Genomic DNA, 15,699 nt, shown 5'->3' with positions numbered 1-15,699 from the left:
ACACCTCAGAAATAATTTTAAGAGGTATATAAACTGGGGAGTACAGTGTGCACTGGTGTTCCTCAAATTAAATTCTGAAAGATCTTTAAAAGAATAAAACATTCTTCAAAGCAATGATTTCAAACCTTGAGATTATGCAAATTAGCACAGAATTCCAATGTGTGGCTAAGCCAACACATGGCCAATGGGTATGTTCTCTATTGTGTGAAATCCTGTTGCTCAAAGTTAATGCATAAACTTGTCAAATACAGTAATGAGCCCTGAAACAATCGTGTACATCACAAGCCTAGCCAGGCATTTACAAGTATATAAACCTCTGGGATAAACTATTTCCTTGACTTCTTGGATTACAATGTTATTGGAACTTGGCATTTGGGGGAATTGGAACTTAATGAACTTCAGATGAACCAGGATACGAGCGGTTGCCTCTAATGAGTCATTGTGACACAGACTCCTTTCCTTCCTTTTTTTTTTCAAATAGGAAAGTGAGCTGGGTAAGAGTCAGCTTATTTCCATCAAAAGCTCAATGAGGATTTGCAAGGTGAGTGGGAGTGGGAGCCTTTGCTCTGATGAAGAGCTAAAAGGGTTCACTGGCTGAATACTAGATATTCAGCCATTTGCCAAGCATCTAGAAAATATAACCTTCTACTGTGTTTTACAAAAGATACTTGGAAGCAATTTAGAGTACAACAGTTCTCCCAAATGGGTCATCAGTCACAAACAACCTGAGTTCCCACTGTCATACTCCCAACATAAACCCAGGAAACTGCCCTTCAGGTTTCAGACATAAAGAAGGTTTTGCCTCAATTTCTAAGAAACAGTTCCAAAGCAAAATTAAAAATGATGCAATTACCCCGTTCTGGATCTCAAACCCAAAGATGTGAATTATGACATCAATTTACCACCCCCCAAGAAGAATTTCACTTATAAGTGATGATTTTCATGTACCCAGTATGTGACTTAATATCACACTTCTTAATAAGGGAATCAAATCTTATTCTACCACATATTCAATTTTCCCTCCTTCCTTTTTTTTCCTTTCCCTTTTACTACCAGCACCATAGTTGTATGTAAGTTTGCATCCCTATATATTTGTCTTTGAATTATGAGATAACAAAGGTACCATTTCAGTGCCAAGAGCAGCCATGAAAGTGACTACTAACCACATAAGCAATTAATCTGAGTGTAACTTGCATAACATCCTAAATATCCATGGCGAACTAAAAATATAAAGAGAATGCCTTCTTCCTTATGCATTTTTTCTACTCTGCTTTACTCCAGATAAAATAAAAATGCTTATTAATGACTGAGATATTACATAATTTAAAGTAACAGGATGATCTGGTGGACATGCTAAAGGCAGAGCCCAGCACATTTGAAGTCAGCAAGACTGAAACAAGCTCTAGTTGGCAGTTAACAAGCATCCAGTTTTATTTCCCTGAGAGGCCTTGCAGAGGCTGATCCTGCCAATTTATACGAACATTCTCAATCATGCACAGCATTAGGTTAGCAACCTCTTAAACACAAGTAGACTAAAGTCTGCCATTAGCTTCCAAATTCTCTCTGCTTTCATTCTGCGAGTCTCTGTCAGTTTTGGAAATAAGTTCAGTTGTATCATTTTTTTAATTCCACATATAAGAGGTATCATATGTTATTTGCCTTTCTGACTTACTTCACTTAATATGATAGTCTCTAGGTCCATCCATATTGCTGCAAATAATATTATTTTACTTTTATGGCTGAGTAATATTCCATTCCATATACACACCATGTCTTTTTCCATTTATCTGTCAATGGACATTTAGTTTGCTTCCATGTCTTGGCTACTGTAAACAGTGCTGCAGTGAACACTGGGGTAAATGTATCTTCTCAAACTTACACTCTTTCTAATTTAGCTGCAACAACTCATCAATACTGTAACTCACCTCAGGTTACTCATGACCTCATTCCCTATTAACTATTAGTAATACAGTATTTTAGTCTTAGAGTTTTACTATCATATTTCACATCTCCACATCCTTCTATACTCATGTCTCCTCTTTCCTTCCTAAAGACATCTCTTTCCTAACATCACACTATTCTGGTTATTTCTCCATGTTCTGGTCTCACCTTTGCTGGTTCATGCATCACTCATTGACTTCAGAGATTTGTCTGGCCAGGCTCAGTTCTACCCTTCTTTCACCATTGTACACTCTCATCTTAGATTCACCAGCATTTCCTAAATTGACATTTTTCACCCAGAACTCTTTCTCCAAATTTCAAAACCACATGAGTACCTATTTGACATCTCTTAAGATGTCAGTTGCCTTGTAACATGTAAAAAACTGAATTCATCACCCTGCCCTCAATCTAACTTGCCTCCTGTGTTCCCCTCAAGACCTTGTTCTACACACCAAAAAAGTTTCCCTGACATCTCCTTTCCACTGATTTCTTCATTTCTCATACATGTGTGTGCACTTGTACTCATGTATGTCTGCATGAAAGAGAAAGCCTCCTGTGAGCATGGATGGATATCTTTGAGTGCCTATGTGAATCTTTTGGTGATTAAAGTGAAATTAGTCAATAGGGTATGTGATTTGCTCTAGAAATATTAAACTGCTCAGAGCAGTACAGAGGTTGAACAGTTAAGTTTAGTGGGAAATTAGGCTTTGCAAGATGAGGATAATGGAAGAAGAAAAGGGAAGGGATTAGAGAATTCAAGAGAGTAATTATCATGTTGGATCATAAACTCTTATGTTGAGTAATAGGTCAGATGAGATCAGGTGCATTCAAGGTTTTATGGCCATAGACCTATATTGAATAGTAGAGAAAGTAAAACAGAATAAGTATTGATAGAAATAATGGCCAATACTCTGTAATTACCTATATGGGAAAAGAATCTGAGAGAGTGGATATATTTACATGTGTAACTGATTCACTTTGCCGGAAAGCAGAAACAGAACACTTAAAACAACTAATAAAAATTTTAAAAATAAAAAATAAAATAACGGTGAGATAAAAGGTTAGAGGTCTACATAGAGCCAATGAAATTGAATGGAACAGGCTGGAGATCAGTGAAATGCTTAAAATTTTTGAGTAATTGAGAGGCGAAGTTTTAAGGAAAAGGAAGAACTATGTTAAAAGTCATTAACTTCAATAGGAGAGGAAGGCATCACCAAATCAAATTCATTCATTGGTTTTTACCACAGCATCCCAGTATATGTCACCCTGTATGGAAATACCCAATAATACTCATACCAGAAGAATAAAGTGGGGAAAACCACTAGACCATTCAGGTATGACCTAAATCAAATCCTTATGATTATACAGTGGAAGTGAGAAATAGATTTAAGGGACTAGATCCGATAGACAGAGTGCCTGATGAACTATGGATGGAGGTTCATGACATTGTACAGGAGACAGGGATCAAGACCATCCCCATGGAAAAGAAATGCAAAAAAGCAAAATGGCAGTCTGAGGAGGCCTTACAAATAGCTGTGAAAAGAAGAGAAGCGAAAAGCAAAGGAGAAAAGGAAAGATATTCCCATTTGAATGCAGAATTTCAAAGAATAGCAAGGAGAGATAAGAAAGCCTTCCTCAGCGATCAATGCAAAGAAATAGAGGAAAACAACAGAATGGGAAAGACTAGAGATCTCTTCAAGAAAATTAGAGATACCAAGGGAACATTGCATGCAAAGATGGGCTCAATAAAGGACAGAAATGGTATGGATCTAACAGAAGCAGAAGATAGTAAGAAGAGGTGGCAAGAATACATAGAAGAACTGTACAACAAAGATCTTCATGACCCAGATAATCATGATGGTGTGATCACTCTAGAGGCTGGCATCCTGGAATGTGAAGTCAAGTGGGCCTTAAGAAGCATCACTACGAACAAAGCCAGTGGAGGTGATGGAATTCCAGTTGAGCTACTTCAAATCCTAAAAGATGATGCTGTTCAAGTGCTGCACTCAATATGCCAGCAAATTTGGAAAACTCAACAGTGGCCACAGTACTGGAAAAGGTCAGTTTTCATTCCAATCCCAAAGAAAGGCAATGCCAAAGAATGCTCAAACTGCCACACAATTGTACTCATCTCACATGCTAGTAAAGTAATGCTCAAAATTCTCCAACCAAGCTTCAATAATATGTGAACCATGAACTTCTAGATGTTCAAGCTGGTTTTAGAAAAGGCAGAGGAACCAGAGATCAAATTGCCAACATCTGATGGATCATCAAAAAAGCAAGCGAGTTCCAGAAAAACATCTATTTCTGCTTTACCGAATAGGCCAAAACCTTTGACTGTGTGGATCACAATAAACTGTGGAAAATTCTTCAAAAGATGGGAATACCAGACCACTTGACCTGCCTCTTGAGAAACCTGTGTCAGGAAGCAACAGCTAGAACTGAAAATGGAACAGCAGACTGGCTCCAAATAGGAAAAGGAGTAGATCAAGGCTATATATTGTCACCCTGCTTATTTAACTTATAGGCAGAGTACATCATGAGAAACGCTGGGCTGGAAGAAGCACAAGCTGGAATCAAGATTGCCAGGAGAAATATCAATAACCTCAGATATGCAGATGACACCACCCATATGGCAGAAAGTGAAGAGGAACTAAAGAGCCTCTTGATGAAAGTGAAAGAGGAGAGTGAAAAAGTTGGCTTAAAGCTCAACATTCAGAAAACTAAGATCCTGGCATCTGGTCCCATCAATTCATGGCAAATAGATGGGGAAACAGTGGAAGCAGTGTCAGACTTTATTTCTTTGGGCTCCAAAATCACTGCAGATGGTGACTGCAGCCATGAAATTCAAAGACGCTTACTCCTTGGAAGGAAAGTTATGACCAACCTAGTCAGCATATTAAAAAGCAGAGACATTATTCTGTCAACAAAGGTCTAGTCAAGGCTATGGTTTTTCCAGTGGTCATGTATGGATGTAAGAGTTGGACTATAAAGAAAACTGAGCACTGAAGAATTGATGCTTTTGAACTATGGTGTTGGAGAAGACTCTTGAGAGTCCCTTGCACTGCAAGGAGATCTAACCAGTCCATCCTAAAGGAGATCAGTCCTGGGTGTTCATTGGAAGCACTGATGTTGAAGCTGCAACTCCAACACTTTGGCCACCTGATGAGAAGAGCTGATCAGACCCTGATGCTGGGAAAGATTGAGGGCAGGAGGAGAAGAGGACGACAGAGGATGAGGTGGTTGGATGGCATCACTGACTCAATGGACATGAGTTTGGGTAAACTCCAGGAGCTGGTGATAGACAGGGAGGCCTGGCGTGTTGCAGTTCATGGGGTGGCAGAGTCGGACATGACTGAGTGACTGAACTGAATTCATAATAGATTATTCTAACATACATAATTTTACATTTATTTCTAATGGCAGGTCCAGAATTATTTCTAAATTACATATACCCATTTTTCTTAAAGAGAACAATTAAAAAAGTATATATACTGAGGAGAATATCAATATTTACTGGAGTCTTAATTTTTTAAAATTAATTTAAAATAAACATTACAAGAAAACATAGGTTCAATACACATAAGTAAAATTCTGCACAAGTAAAAAGTCTGGGAGAAACATCTAAAAATATAAATGGAAAAAATTCTATTTGTGTGGTAACAGTTTAAAAAGTAAATGTGGATAAGTAACATAATCCAATGTATTGTATTCTTCAGAAATAACCTTATATATGTCACTGTAAAAGAATAATACCTTATCTAAATTTTAAAAAAGCAAGAATTTGTCAGTAATACATAGTTATGGCATAGGAGATGTGGCTTAGTGCCTCTCATAAGGCAACAGAACAATAAAATTTACATTATGTTTTTTGCTTTAACTAAAAATAGCTGAGTTGGCAAATGAATGAATCATGTAGTAGAAACTCTATGACAAAGTTGGCTACATTCTGACACATTTTAAGATACTATCACTCCTATTGTAGGATTTCTGATAAAGTACTGCAATTAACACTTTTCAAGAGTATTTTAGAAATAAATGTTTTGTTGAATATACTGAACAGTAATATTTCAAAACAATTTTTAAAAACCATAGTGCTTCTTGATCACCTCAAAAGTATAATATATTTAGCTCTCTTATGAATACAATTACGTTACAGTATTCCATACACTTTTCAAAATTCCCTAAATCAGTGTTATTAGACTGAGATTCAGCACTACTATCTAAATTACTCAGCATGGCACATACCAGAATGAGCAGTATAAATATAATTTCTCAGTAATGAGGATATAAAAATGTAAGCCTATGACTTGCGGACAAAATTATCAGTTTCAAATGTCTACAAAAATTCTTATAAAGAAAAGGAACTGTTCAGTTACCTTACAGGTCTATCCTTTTAAGTAGAATTATCCTTTTAAATTGCCAGACCTGGATAATAAAACATGCCAGGCCAAGTTCCACCTGTACAGATAAACTCTTCAAAATACAGGCTTTGCAAGGCTTTAAAATTTCTTATTTCAATGTAACTGACAGACCAAGAACAGATGCGAAATCCAAAGATGTGAGAACCATATCTTATCACTTCTTCCCTTGAAGTTTAATCACAGAAAAAGCACTGAGAGCACAGATTGGTCTTCCCTGTATTTGAGACTCCATGAGAAAAAGCATTTTTCTAAGGTAACTAAAGTCCAATCACAACATTTTTTCATTTAAACTCAGCATCTCAAATTGTAACCTGGAGGTGAATCATAAAACTGCTATAATGCCTGCAAGCCTCATACTTCTCAAGGATACAGCCCAGAACGTTCAATTTAAAGAGTAATATTTCCCGGATATTATGAAGCCCATGCCTGAACAGAAAGGAAAGCCTTAAAACATAAACAACATTTAGTGAGATTGTTTTAAGCACCAAAAAATGGACTTGGGGAGAAAACTGCAGAGATTATGTCTGTTGTGTCCTTAGTCGTGTCCAACTCTTTGTGGCAACCATGGACTGTTAGCCCACCAGGCCCCTCTATCCATGGGATTTCCCAGGCAAGAAAACTAGAAATACAATTTCCTACTGCAGGAGACCTTCCTGACCCAGGGATTAAACCCGCGTCTCATATCTCCTGCATTGGCAGGCAGGTTCTTTACCACCTGAGAAGCAGAGATTATAGAAACGAGAAAATAATTAATGTGGTTTCTCTTCAGATGCCAGGTGTTAAAAGCACTACTGAAGATACAGTATCATTCAAAAAATTTTTTAACATGCTCTAAATTTTTAAATATAAAATTTGGACAAAAACAGTATTTCGAAAGTGGAAGTTATGTTTTCCTCCTCTTCCATTATGTGGCAATTCACTATCAGAGAACAGGGAGAAAAAAGTTAGATCTCAAACTAGGTAAGTTTTGCTACTTACTCTTAGTTTGCAAGAATATTTTGGTGGCCATATTAGAAAACTATGAGTAGATGAAATTTAAAAGGTACTTATGATCCTGGTCCACACTTTCCTATCCACAGACTGTAGAAATACTATCTTGAACTCTAGCCATCTGATGTTTAAGGAATACAAAGATACCCTAACCAGACAGCACACAGCTACTATGGGTCAAGCAGGTTCCAATCACAAAGCAGTACCATTGTGTAACTATCACCAAGTACTGTAATAAAATAAATTGCTAGGTAGTGATTTTAACTAAAGTTGAATTTCTCTAATTCTATTATTTTGAGATGTTCAAGCTAACTCCCCTAAAAAAACATATGTAAGTACAGAAGGGATGTGAATAAAGCCTGCAAACTCAATGTACACGTGAGTCACATGCCACAACTAATTCTCTAAGAAATTCTCTTGATTTAGTCTTAAAACTCTTTTAAGTGTGCCTGTATCTATTTCTAATTGTATAGACGACTGCAAAGTGAAATTCAAATAGATGTTTCTTAACACATGTGTGTGAAATCTAGAAAAATGGCACAGATGAACTTGTTCACAGTGCAGAACTAGACCCAGGTGTAGGGAACAAACGTATGGACGCTAAGGAGGGAAGGTGGGGTGGGCTGAGCTGAGAGAGGGGCCTGACATGTATACACTTCTATGTGCAAAACAGCTGACTAATGAGAACCTACCGTACTGCACAGGGAACTCTACTCAACACTCTTTCGTGACTTAAATGGAAGGAAGTCCTGAAAAGGGAAAAGACACACATACATATAGCTGATTCACTTTGCTGTGCAGTGGAAACTGACAACACTGTGAAGCGACTACACTCCAATTTAAAAAACAAAATTGAAATGTTATCTACATAATTTCTGAAGTAATTGAGTTATAAAAATAAAGCTATTAACTCTAAAAAAAAAAATAGATGTTTCAGCTGACACTCAAAAAACAGTATTTTTCAGTACAGATATTCATATTTGAGGTACAGTGATGCTTCAGACTTGCTCTACCAGCCTTGACAACTCTGAACTGGAGCAGACACCCCAGGGATGAGATATCAGAGAACTGGACTTTGAAGGGAAAGGCATTTGACCAGCACATCACTCCCTGTTCTCTCTCATTCCTTCAAGTGCCCCACTGTACCCCCATGGCCACTGTTGATCCACCTTCTGTCACTATATATCAGCTTGCATTTTTAAAGAGTTTTATATAAATTAGATCAAACACATAATATTTTCAATCTGGCTTCTTCTACTCAGCATAATTATTTTGAGACAAATCAATGTTGCAGTGTGTATTACTAGTTCATTCCATTTTCCAACTGAGTAGTATTCCATTGTATGGATATACCATAATTTGTTTATCCATTCATAGACTGATAGATATTTGGGTTGTTTCCATTTTTTGGTTATTACAAATAAAGTTGCTATGAACATACACTCTCCAGTCTTTGTATGGATATATGCTTTCTTTCCTCTTGGGTAAATGGCCAGGAGCAGAGTATACAGGCTATACGGTAGGTATTTTTAATTCTGTAAGAATCTACCAGTTTTCCAAAGTAGTTGTATTATAATATTTTACATTCCTATCAGCAGTCTGAGAATTCTAGTTCCTTCACAATCTGAGAACATTTGCTGGGTCAGTCTTTCTAACTGTATCCAGTCTATTAGATATATATTGTTATCTCATTGAAATAATTTGCATTGCCCTAAGCACTAATTATGCCGAGTTATCTTTTCATGCAATATGCTATTTGTTCAATCAGCTTTTTTTATCCAATCTTACAACCACTGCCTTTCATTGGAATAATTATTCCACACTACTGAGGGAAGACCCTCTGAGTACTCTACCCGGGGCTCCATATTTGTGAAGTTTTCCAGTCTAGCTGATGGAACAGGGACTATTTTGACCTTAACAGCCACATACTGCTCCAGCTAGTACTTTCAAATGGTTCCTTCCCTCAACTCAAGTCTGTTGGTTTCTCACCTAAGCTAATCAATATCCCACTGAACACCTGCAAGAACCTTCTTGCAGATCAAAGATTCTTTGTGTACATATCTCATTTCCAGATCTCTGGCCCATGGACTTGAGCTGATCTGGTCATCTTGAACTCTGTTATATTTCTTCAATTCAGGGAATCAACTGTATTTTACCCAAGTTCCCCGACCCTGGACTACAACCTAGAAATTTCCTCAAGACTACAGCACCAATCATGGGTTCACCTCATTTGTTTTCTGTCAGTCACTGTTCCTCCATGCCTGATGCTCAATGCCTTCAAAACTGTTTCATCTGTTTTGTCCAGTTTTATCTGTTTCAGGAGATAAAGTAATTCTGGTACACATAGACATTTATAATCTTAGAAATTTATGACTTAAGTGATGATAGGATTTTCTATTTAAAAGTCATCAGGTAAGGGATCCCAAGGTTTTCAGATAGGGCATAGGACAAACAAGTCAGACTCCCCAAATAAATGTGAAGAGACTGTTAGAGAAAAATACAGAATTGCCTTCTCATTACATCCCACAAGTTGCTTCTGTTCATTGAACCAGTTATTCAACCACTAGAAAAACTTTTATGATTCTAAGTATGGGGTTCACTCATTCATCTAACCCTTTACTGACTTTCAGTAAAACTGAAACCTCTCTCTATTCAATGATAATTGTAAGACTTTCTCATAGACTGAGGCATTTACTTTGCCCTTGTAAAGTTTTCCAGTCAACATTTCATGCCCAGCAGCTGCCACTGGAACAAAGGAAACCCACTACACCTTGATGATATTTGCCGCTCACACAAAAACTTGTGACGATGGAATCAGACTTCACCCTGCCAGTTGTTTTTGCAGGCTCACAGAGCAATCTTTACAACATTGCCAAACTGGACTCTACTGCTCCACACCCTGGACAGTGAAATGGCAACCCAATTCAGTATTCTTGCCTGGAGAATTCCACGGACAGAGAATCCTGGCAGGCTACAGTCCACGGGGTCACGAAGAGTCGGACACGACTGAGCAACTAACACTTTCACACACTATTTTTTATATTCCTCTGACATAAACCTATCCTGGTCTATGTCTTTGACTGTATGGAAACCCAAAAGAAAAGGTTTCAGTCAAGAACCTTGTACCATAGCAATAAAAATGCTTCCAAAGGCAAGAAAGACATTGACTGGTAGACTCCTTACTGTATAAAAAGGGGAACCTTCAGTATTTCACTGTTTCAAGATTTTTCAGCATTTTTATTGCACTTAAAGCAGCCTAGAAATGCTTAAACATTTGATAATTCAATTAACATGTCTATTAAGCATCTATTTAGTGATGCACTGAGAATACAGGTGTGAAGTAAACCCATTCTTCAAAAGGCCTGTGGTCTGGAGTGGGTCTCAGGGTTCTATAGGCAATTAAGTATAAAATTGGAAAAAAATTTGTTTCCATAAAAGGTCATACCCAAGATGAACTATTACAGAATTTTTAAATTATAAAATAAACAAGTTTTTAAAAATCACAGCGATGAAGCTCACTTATTATCACTCCTCTTAAACTCTACCAAGCAAACTGTCAAGTCTTCCACAGGAAAGTGCTATCAGGCTTGCCAAACTATGAACCATGGGTTAAATTCTACTTGCTTCCTGTTTTTTTAATAAATATTTATTGGACACAGCTGCTCATCGTTTACATATTGCTTAAGGCTGTGTCATCCTATCAGAGCTGCAAGACGTCACATGGTCCCTGACACTGAACTTATTACTACTGACCCTTTAGAGCACTGGTCCCAAACTTTTTAGCACCAGGGACCAGTTTCATGGAAGACAATTTTTCCACAGATTGGGGGTGAGGGGGATGACTTTAGGATGATTCAAGCATAATACATTTAATGTGCACTTTATTTCTATTATTATTACATCAGTTCCACCTCAGATCATCAGGCATTAGATCCCAGAGGTTGGGACCCCTGCTTTATAGGGAAAATTTGCTAGCTCCTACATCAGATGATTAACTCATCAGTCCTGTGTCCAAACAAAGAGCTCTACCTAAACCAAGATTAATGCTCGGCTGCTTTGAAATCTACATTAAAGGAAATGAAACCACCCATGAGCCAAAGAGCCAATGTTATGTTCAACAGTGGTTTTCTTTCCATTCAGCCCATCATATCTGTTTTGTTTGTATAGTATCAGAAAACACCTGACATTAAACTCTTCTTTATAGTCCTCTACATGTTTTTATATGCTACCTCTTCCCTCAAAAGCCAAAATATTTCAAGCTTCTTACAATTGTCATAATGCAAATGACACAGTGAAAACCTTGATATCAATCCCACCTGCCATGTGACTCCCCAAATACATGATTTTTCAGTAAATCATTTTTTTGCATCACCTTGATTTGGTAAATGCCATTAAAAAGTATCAACTATTTCTACAACTATTTTCTTGAGGCTTTTTTAATAATATTTTTTTAAAGGGAATTATCCCCTCAATGTCAATTTCTCACATTCGGCTTTTCTAATGTCAACTTTTGCCAATAACATAGGTGCTCTCATTGATTTACAAATAGTTCTTTGACATACTAAACAATTTTACCATAACACAGGTTTCTTAGAGCCATTTAATTTAGAATTACTTGCATAAGATAAAGTTGTCTTAAAATATTATCAATTACTCCCAAATAGATCATTAAGTGACTCAACAAACTACAATAAGAGTATCAAACAAATCTAAAGAAATTCAAAACAAAATAATTCAGAACCCTGCTGCCTCAACTGGTAAAGAATCTGCCTGCAATGCAGAGACCTGGATTCGATCTCTGGGTTGGGAAAATTCACTGGAAAAGGGAAAGGCTACCTACTCCAGTATTCTAACCTGGAGAATTCCATGGACTGCATAGACCATGGGGTAGCAGAGTCAGACACAACTAACTTTCACTTTCATAAATAAACTTCCTTAAAAATAAGAAGTCATAGAAAAAGAATCTAAAAAAGAATGGAGACATATATATATATATATATATATATATATATAAGTGATTCACTCTGCTGTACAGCAGAAATGCATTTTAAATCAACATACTCCAATACATTTTTTTATAATTTCAAAAATTAAAAAATAATAAACTTAAAAAATTAAGTCAGTTAACACAAAAGTGTTTCTCATGAAAGTATAATGGAGAAAATGTCTTTATTTCTGTATGGACAGACCAAAAAGTAGTAGTTTACTTAATTGGTTTGGGCTAATATAAGAGATGGAGAAGGCAATGGCACCCCACTCCAGTACCCTTGCCTGGAAAATCCCATGGACGGAGGAGCCTGGTAGGCTGCGGTCCATGGGGTCATTAGGAGTCGGACACGACTGAGCGACTTCACTTTCAGTTTTCTTTTTTTTTTTTTTTTTTTTTTTTTCTGTAATTCAATCTTTATTGTAAAAAAATTTTTAATGGAAATGATGTACAAGATGATCATAAAAGCATTCTAGTGAGCGACAAGTCCTGGAGATAAATGGAAAAGGCAGCACAACAGTTCTCAGCAGCCCTTGCCAACCAAGGAGGTTCAGTGCCCACACTAGTTCTCAGAAAAATTAAGAAAAGCCTCCTATGTTGAAATATGGATTTTAAAAGAAGCTTCCAAGTCAATTTATCATGCATGCCTTGTGATGTGGCTGTATTGACCCTTGATGCTCACAACAATGATGTTTGTGTTACTGTGTGGCCAGACCGGTCACCTGCTTTCACTTGATGTTAACAGCAAACTTGGGCCTGTGATCTTAGCCTCACTATTCATCAAAGTACTGGCCATATCCAGAAGAGCTCTAGAAAAACTTATGGAACAAACAGCTCTCTGCTCAAAATCATTCTTAAAATGACTTGTTTAGCTGGGAGCCTAAAGAGGAGAAAAGTCAGGAATTAGAAATCATCCTCTTGGTGGAAATGCAATGAATAGGCCCTGACATCAGCTCTTGAGGGGGCAGGGGGAGACACCTAAATATCCTTGATGAGACATACAGAGAATATTCCGATTTTCTTTACTGTCCCATATGACCTGGAGGGTCCATCCCTAATTTGGCTTCAGGGTCTGGTATGGGCCTTACACCTGTTAGTGGCATGTATTGAAGGATCAGGTTTCCTGGGCCATGGAAGTCGGGGTTGGAGGGTGCAAATGGGACAGCTGGGTTTGTAGGTGTAGCAGGGGACGGCCTGGGAGAGTGCCTCCACTGAGAGTTGAAAGGGTTGCCAAGGGAGGTGGACCGTAGAGAGGCCTCCTGTGGTCAGGAGGGAGACGGGCTCTGGATGCGGCCTCAGTTTTCACTTTCATGCCTTGGAGAAGGAAATGGCACCCCACTCCAGTGTTCTTGCCTGGAGAATCCCAGGGAAGGGGGAGCCTGGTGGGCTGCTGTCTATGGGGTCGCACAGAGTCAGACACGACTGAAGCGACTTGGCAGCAATATAGGAGAATATCACAGACTGGGGGGCTTAAACAAGAAATGTTCATGTCTTACAGTTTGGGAGTCTGGAAGTCCAAGGTCAAGGTGCCAGTGTGGCCCAGATCTCACTGAGGGATGTCTTCCTCTTAGGTCCTCACGAGCCTCCTCTGATGCACGCTGGGAGAAAGAGCCAGATCGCCCAGCTCTTCCTCTTTTTATAAGTCCACATGAGGGCTCCAGCCTCATGACCTAATTACCTCCCGAAGGCCCCACCCCCAAATATCATTTCACCTGGGTATGGATATCAATCCATGAATTTTGAGGGGACACAAACATTCAGTCCATAACAGTAGTAAATAGCTGCTATGATGAAAATACCCTTAGATGCAAAATCATCTCTACAGACCCTCTGTTTTTAGGCCAGATTTCTACTTCACTCAACCCACTCCCTCCTCAAATCAACTGGAGAGTCTCAGAGCCTACTGTCAAAATGAGACTGCCTTAAGGGCCCTCAGCTGAAGCAACTACACAGCACGAGTTCAGATGCTTCTATTTATCCACTAGGGCCAAGCAGTGAATACGCTGCCTTAGCGGCTGTTCCCCAGGCCCAGACACTATAGTCTTTAAATATAATTAGGGACATTAAACACCTCTGTGAGTTTTCAGGGAGTTTTATGCAGTTGCTCTTATAATATTATACTTTAAACATTTTAAACAGGGCTATGTCTAGTCACTGAATTATTTATGTTACTTCTTAGAAAAGTCAAAAATTCACTCTGAAGTTTCCAAAATAAAAAGGCAGAGCTAGTTTTCAAGCTTGGGCTATTTCCTTATTTCAAGACCCAGGTGATAAGATGCAGTTCAATGAGATGTTTTCAGTTACTTTTATAATCCTACACAGCAACACTTAACACACATTATATGGAACAACATGAAATAATAGAACAAATGTTTTACTACTACTGCTCCAGGTGCTGTCTTCATTTAATAAATTAATTGCTCTGTGTGTGTGTTAGTCGTTCAGTTGTGCCCAACTCTTTGCGACCCATAGACTACAGCCCACCAAGCTCCTCTGTACATGGAATTTCCCAGGCAAGAATACTGGAATAGGTTGCCATTTCCTTCTCCAGGGGATCTTCCTGACCCAGGGATTGAACCTGGGTCTCCTGCTCCATAGTTTTACCTTAAAAAATTCATTTGGCTAATGTAGCAATTGGTTCATTTCCCATTCCTGTTTCTTTTGAACTCTCATGTTAGGTAAATATTTATCTTTTTCAATTTAAGTACCATCAGAACTATCTATAAAAATCCACTGCCTTCTCATATTTCTAGATTTGTTGTTTAAAAAATCCCCACATAGAGATCATTAGCCTTCCTTTTATATTTTTTATTTTCTTAACATGGCCTCTGATGAGAACAGATTTAGAATAATAGAGGGAAAATAAGCTCTATTTATGGGCTCCTTTCTCTCCAACAGTTTTGTGTGTAAGGATATGGTTTCCATGACAAAGAAAGCATCATATAAACAATTGAAGTAACAATGTGGCTTTCCTGTTCCTCACACTAAATACTGACCACAGCAGAAATATCAATGCCTCCACATAGACCGCTTTGAACATTGACTATTTCCCTCAAACTGATTTTTTTATTTGTTGAACCAATCCTAATATTGAATTCATATTCCAAAAAATATGTCCGAAGAGTTTAGTTGGAAATATTAGCAAAATACATCCACATAGGAAAATACAATCCTTTTGTTTCTAGTAGTATTTACTTGTGCAACTCTGGCATCATAGCTTTTGCTTTAGAAATGATTGTACATCTAGAAAGGATGGAATTTAATAATAATAACAATAATAATAGCCAGCATTTAATAAGAACTGAAATATGCCAAAATTGTACTAGATGTATTAAATATAATAAAATCTATTTAATC

This window comes from Odocoileus virginianus, chromosome 9 (assembly GCF_023699985.2).
Source record: "Odocoileus virginianus isolate 20LAN1187 ecotype Illinois chromosome 9, Ovbor_1.2, whole genome shotgun sequence".
NCBI classification, from domain to species: domain Eukaryota; kingdom Metazoa; phylum Chordata; class Mammalia; order Artiodactyla; family Cervidae; genus Odocoileus; species Odocoileus virginianus.
This window is presented reverse-complemented; position numbering follows the sequence as displayed.